The sequence below is a fragment of the Phyllostomus discolor genome, chromosome 4 (assembly GCF_004126475.2).
Source record: "Phyllostomus discolor isolate MPI-MPIP mPhyDis1 chromosome 4, mPhyDis1.pri.v3, whole genome shotgun sequence".
In the NCBI taxonomy this organism is placed as follows: Eukaryota; Metazoa; Chordata; class Mammalia; order Chiroptera; family Phyllostomidae; genus Phyllostomus; species Phyllostomus discolor.
The window spans coordinates 154,122,869-154,129,226 of NC_040906.2; positions in this window are offsets into that span (position 1 = coordinate 154,122,869).

Consider the following 6,358-nt stretch of genomic DNA (forward strand, 5'->3'; position numbering starts at 1 on the left):
TGAGTAAATACCTTCAATATTCAAATTATAGCTGAGATTCCAGCAACAGTGGCATCACCTGAGAGCTAGCTAGAAGTGCAGAACCTCAGGTCTGGCCCCAGACCTACTAAATCAGAATCTGCATTATAACAAGATACCCAGTTTTTTAAAACAAATCACATAGAAGTCCAAAAAGCATGACTGGACTAACAACTTCATGTGGATTTCTCCATAATGGACCTTCCTTTGTGTTCGTGGTTCAGCGGTCCGTGTTCTCATGGAAGACTTCTCCTAAGTGCATGTACTGTATTAACCCAGTCAAGCCAGGAGCACTTACTACATGCCAGACACTCTTCTAGACTCTTCTCAAGGCAGACAAAAATCCTTTCTTTAGCATAGCCATTGAGCTTAATGGCTTTAGCATAGTCATTAAGCTCAAATCCTAGTGTCCTTAAGCAAATAAAGCATATAATTTTCACAGAAAATGTTGATGTGTCATCCTTGTTAATTCTTTGGTGAAGCAGCATAATTTAAACAAATAGAACATTGCATCCAATAATTACTTATTGATGGTTTACATAGTACATTAAATCATTGGTCTTGACCTATTCAGAATGGGTAAAATAGTAGTATTACCTAAATAGCTATGAATAAATCAGTATTTTTATTTAAAGTAGTCTTTTTCTCTTGATATCTATTTTCAAGGGAATCCTTGGAGAAGCATAAAAACATTTAATCAGTCACAGAGCTCTAAGTAAGAAAATAATTGCAAAATTGCACTTCATAGAGAAAATGATTAGTTCCAGGGCAAGACATGTAGTTATATAAATTGTGAGTTAACTTATCTGTCACCTTTAAACATTGGTCTTACATCTATAAAAGTAAGTCCTATTCATTGCACAGTTTAACCCATAAGAAAAACTAGAACAAATCAATGGTGCCATTTATTAACCTTAACTACGTGGTCCACAGAATTATGATGGCATTGTGAATATCTCAGTTAATATTTAAGTATTCTGTAATGAGCTAGTTCATTCATAGTTCTCAGTGTCAAACCTCAAGAATAAAAATCACATAGCTATAAAAGATAAACTGTTCGCCAGCATTCTATGTATCTTTACCCGCACACACTCACACACGCATGTGCACACGGTATCCTGAGTGAGACACTGGTGATTATGTTGGTAATGAATCAAAGAATAAAAACATTAAAAATGATGCATCTCAGATATAAAATTATGACATATACAAACAAGAGCTTCTGAAGGAGCCCTTTTCCCCCACATTTGTTAAGTATGCACAGGGCTGTTTCTTTTACTTCTGCTATGAAATTTTCAGGAACCCTACTTTGTTTCAGAAAGTCTAACTTTTTTGCAATTTCAACAAATGTACATTGAGCATCTACTGGGAAGCCATGAGAAACTCTCTGAGATAGATGAATAAAGACACATACAATTAACTAAGTGTTCCCCTAGGCTCTATTATCAACTATATTTGCTAAAAATATTGGGGACAGTGGCATGAAAAAGATCATGGTTGAATGTGGTGGCAGTGTATTTATGACACACAAATATAGGTTTGATGGTGAGAATAAAAGAGTCTCCTCAAATTTAGGAAAAGACTGATTTTTCTGCAGTCATGGTAACAAGTGGCCACTAACTAAGCATCCACAGATGATCAACCCATGTGCATTTGTGAATGTTCATCAATGCCTGTGATCCACACTTCCCCAGAACCCTTATGAAATCAGTCCTTTGCTCTGCTCAGAGAGACTGGGCCAGACCAAAGTAACTTTCTGGCAGTAAGTTCAGCTTTCTGCTTTTTGTTTTAGGTATTGTGTGATGACCTTATCACTCTGACGGTGGATAGCGTACCTGGTAAGAAGAGAAAAAACTCTCTGGCTGCTTGCTTTCTTTCTAGCAGAGGAGCCTGTAATGCCCTGTTACTGAACTACGAATTCTCCTCAAATTGTGTGATGTGCAGCATCAAGCATAACCTAGAAGCTTATTAGAAATGCAAATTCTTTAGCATTCCCCAGTTTCACTGGACTAGGAGTCTCTTTAACAAGCTCTGCTGGTGGTTTTTGTACTTGCTGAAGTTTGATGTGCACCAACAGGAGGCACATAGCCTACAGGTTATTGAGCCAGCATTCAAATCCTAGCTATTTGACCTTGGAAATTTACCTAACGGTTAATGTAAAACTAAAGGACATAATGATTTTAAAGTGTTTAACCTGACATGTCATATGTGCTGTATAATTGCCAGCTATTTTATTTTATTTATTATTGTTATTAGTTATAAAAACCGTCTATGTGTAACTTCATAAATTTACTGATAACTATATTTAAGTACATGCAAGTCATTTTCAAACATAGATCACATTTTGTATAGCTACTTAATCTGACTGATCATCAGGAGCAGTTTAGAGAATTGTTTAAACAAATGCTAATAACAAAACACATTACCGGACCATAACTTGGTATTAAGGTATAATGCATGATAATTAAATGAACGATAATATATGCATTTCATATATTTCTTTTGCTTTGGCTAAATTGATAAAGTTGCTATACATTTGCAAATTAATTTAGAATTCCTAGACTCATTCTGTTCCCTAAGGAATCTCAGCCCTCTCCTTTTACTCATGATCAAACCATGTGACTTTACTGTTAGTTGTTCCAAGGTGTAATATTTCCTTCCCACTACAGTCCTTTAATTTTATTCACTGCTCTTCCCTAATCCTCCCAGGACAAGACCCTTGGAATGCATTTGTTTCTCTCCCTCTCCTCTCAACCTTTCCCCTGCCCCTCACGAGACCATTCAACATCTTCAACTTCTTCTCTCACTCACACCACTGTGACCCCCCAACACCCAGGTTTCCTGGAATAATTTTGTACTTATTGGAATTGCTTTTTCATTAAGTCTCTCAGGTTTCGAAAGTCCTCATATCCTAATTTGCAGAATTCACGCTCACCACTATTTCCTCTTTCTACATCCTGTAGTCTCTCTTATATCTTTTGCTTGCTTTTGTTTATTGTTTCTCCTTGAGTGTTTTCCTTGGATAAAATATTTGCAGGGCAAGCTGTCTGAGTTTTTATGTTAACAAGAAAAGGACTGAGTATAGGATTTTTCACATGCTATTTTTTATTCCTTGTAGATTAGTAAAGAATCCCTTATTGTCTATTGGCTTCCAATGTCAAATAATAAGACTGACATCAGTGTGATTATTTTTCCTTTGTTGGTAACTTGTCCCCTTATGCTGGGAACATACATTATTTTTCTTTACCCTTGTAGTTCACACATTTTGCAAGGATTTACTTGGTTGTGTATGTCTTCTTACTAAATCGGCCTGGAACTCAGTCAGACTTTGTAATTTCTGGACTGAAATCTTTCTTTAGCTCATGAAAATTTATTTCTAAGAGTTGATTAGTGTTTACCTCCCTCCAGAGCATCCACTCCTTTTTCCTTCTTCTAAATCACCTTTTACTGTTCTTTTTCTTAAAATTACTCTCCTAGTTTCTTTTCCCTCTGTGATTTCTCTTTATCCTCTTTATCTGTGGTATGAGATATTTCTTGTACTTAAATCATTTACTCTGAACAGTAACTATTCTGCCTTTGAATATATTTAATTTGTCAGTTCCAAAATCAGGGACTTTGTTTCTGCATGTATGTTTGTGTGTGTTTTGTCCTTGTATATCTTTCAATTCCTTCTCCTTTTCTTATTTTTTTTAATCCAGTTGTTCATTTACCCTTATGTCACTGGACATGCATTCTGAATTTCAAGCTGATCCTCTTTTTTTCTGGCTGCTATGACTTCTTAAATAAGCAGTTATTTTCTCAAGCAGCTCACTGGACTCACTCTGGTGGGTAGAATTTATTTAGAGCAGGAATTCTCTAGAGGATAAAAGGTCAAAGGGTTATCTCTCTCTCTCTCTCTCTTTTAGCCTTGTCATGTCTCTAATGACAGGCTATCAGTCTCTTCCTGAGACACCAGAGTGGCCCTCCTTTTTTCTGGTTTCCCTGCATTCTCACAGATGTAAGATTAGGGCAGACTCAGCTAAACCTCCAATTCTGGCCTTTAGAGGGTCAAGTTGACCAGGGTCACTTAAACAGAGTGATCATATACCTTCTTGGTTGACAGAGTCCACTCGTTCCCAAACACTGAAGTCTTCCCTGGATCCACCACTCACCTGCCCATTTCCTGGGCTTTTGATGCTGTTCTTTACACAACTGAGTAATCTACATGAGAGGGACCTCCACAGAGCCCGGCAATCCATCGACCCTTAGTCACCTACAAGTCTTAGGAGTTACCCAGCTCAGAAATGGCAAACAGATTACAACTGAGATAAGGAGGAAAGGGGGATCTTTAAGTTGTTTCTTTGTTGTTGTTTAACTTGGCAGGGCATGAACTAGGAAAAACATACCATGTAAAAAAAGCCAACGATATATTAATTAAATACATAATAAACTAGGGTGCTAGTGTTTATAGGAACATGGTAATTATAGAAGACAGATAAGACAGAATAGTGGACAAATTGCTTATTGAAGAGGCACTGCTTCCCCTCTCCTTCTCTGTGCCAGAGCCCCCATTTTTCTCAGGTGATCACCCTCTCACATGCCTGGTGCAGAGGAACTCTCCTCCTCCCAGGGTGAGTCATGACCAATGCAAGCTGCTCATGGTGGTGTCCATCTTTGGCCAGTGTCTGGTCGAGGCTGGCAAATGTGACTCTAGTTCCAGGGCAGAAAATCTCTTTGGTGGCTTCTGGAAATGGTTTCCTCATTAATAAGAAGATACACACTGGGAAATATCTCCTTGTCCCCTGCAACTACTTCCTGAATCTACCAATTTGGTTGCATTTATCTTTTGTGAATTATCTAATTCTTTATTATCTGAACAGTTTTATGCATCTTTCTGACACGTGCTGCTAAAACCCCTCTACATATTGTAAACACATGTATGTATTGTGAAAAAGAACTTTGGGGTCAATTTAAATTTAAATTGAAAGTACAACTTATTTAGCTACATTAAGTCTGCTCTTTCATCAGTTGGTCTCTTACTTCGCTGGTCTGTGATAAATATTACACTTGACAGTTTATGTAAACTCCCCATAGATGATTGTGTATACTAAGTACTACCTGTGGTTGTCCCACAGGTGGTGAAAAAATCAACTTTTCTCCAAAAATTTGGTTCAGCTATTGAAGTAGATGAACCATACATGCACTGGGAGGATATTAAAAGCTTATACTCACAAACTGAGGTCTTCTGGGGAAGATAGGATGGCTCCCAAGCAAGTGTGAAAATGATGTGTGAGAGACAAGAGGGGTACCTGACTTGGGGATTACTTGTGTTTAGTGGGTGTGTCCAGGCTCAGGGTCCCTAGGCAGCAGACAGGGAGTTTGGGAGTTTAAACTTCCCACTAGCACCAGACAGGAAGTGTGAGCACCTTCTTAAGGATTTTCCAAGAAGTGGGGTAAGAAAGGAAAAGAGAGGGGTGGGTTTTGAAAGCTATTAGAGGCCAAACGTCAAAAATGAAGTCAGGATCCATTACACATGCTCATTTAATGTCCCCTCCCCACTTTGTCATTTTCAGTAACACATCATGAAATATTGATTAGGCATTCCTTTTACAGACATAGAGAAAAACGGGGTCTTAATAGGAAAAATAACCCCTATTGCCATAAGTTTAAATATCATTTTTGCAAGGAGCACAAAACACATGAACTCATTTACACATCTAATACTGATGTTACACTCTCATCAGATCCCATTTTAGAATAAAATCAATGTGTGAGTCATCAAATAGATAGTAGACAAGTGAATAAATGAGTAAATGCTTTCCTGTTGGTTTGAAGTAGCTTTGGTGTTTAATTTCTAGGAGTCTGAACATTTACACTAAAAGAGAACTTCCTTTTTCATGATGTTCTTCTGTCTGAGATCTGTTTAGTCTTCCTCCATATTGACAGTTAACCGAAATCTTTTGCAAACTTAAAACCAAAGTAAACAGCATGTTAAGAGCATTGGGGTTTTTTTCTCCTGCATGTAGATTTATTACATTACATTCCAGCCAGTTCTTGTGAGCACACAGCCAGAAACTCTGTGCTGCAGAAACCAGGCGCTTGCTGCCCGAGTTCTCACAGAGGCAAGGGGAGGAAGCTCTGTTTCACACATTCTTCTGCATTTCCTGTAAAGATAAAAAAGAAGCATGCAGCAACACTTTACATTAAAAGGCACAAAGACGAGTGATTATGAGCTTTTGGTTTTCTATTGCCTTTAAGATTGAGCACATAAGATATTGGGTATTTAAAATATTGATGACTTGGTCAACTATTCCTCACTCGGTTCAGAAAGTGATAAAACTCATTATAACCATCTCTTCCA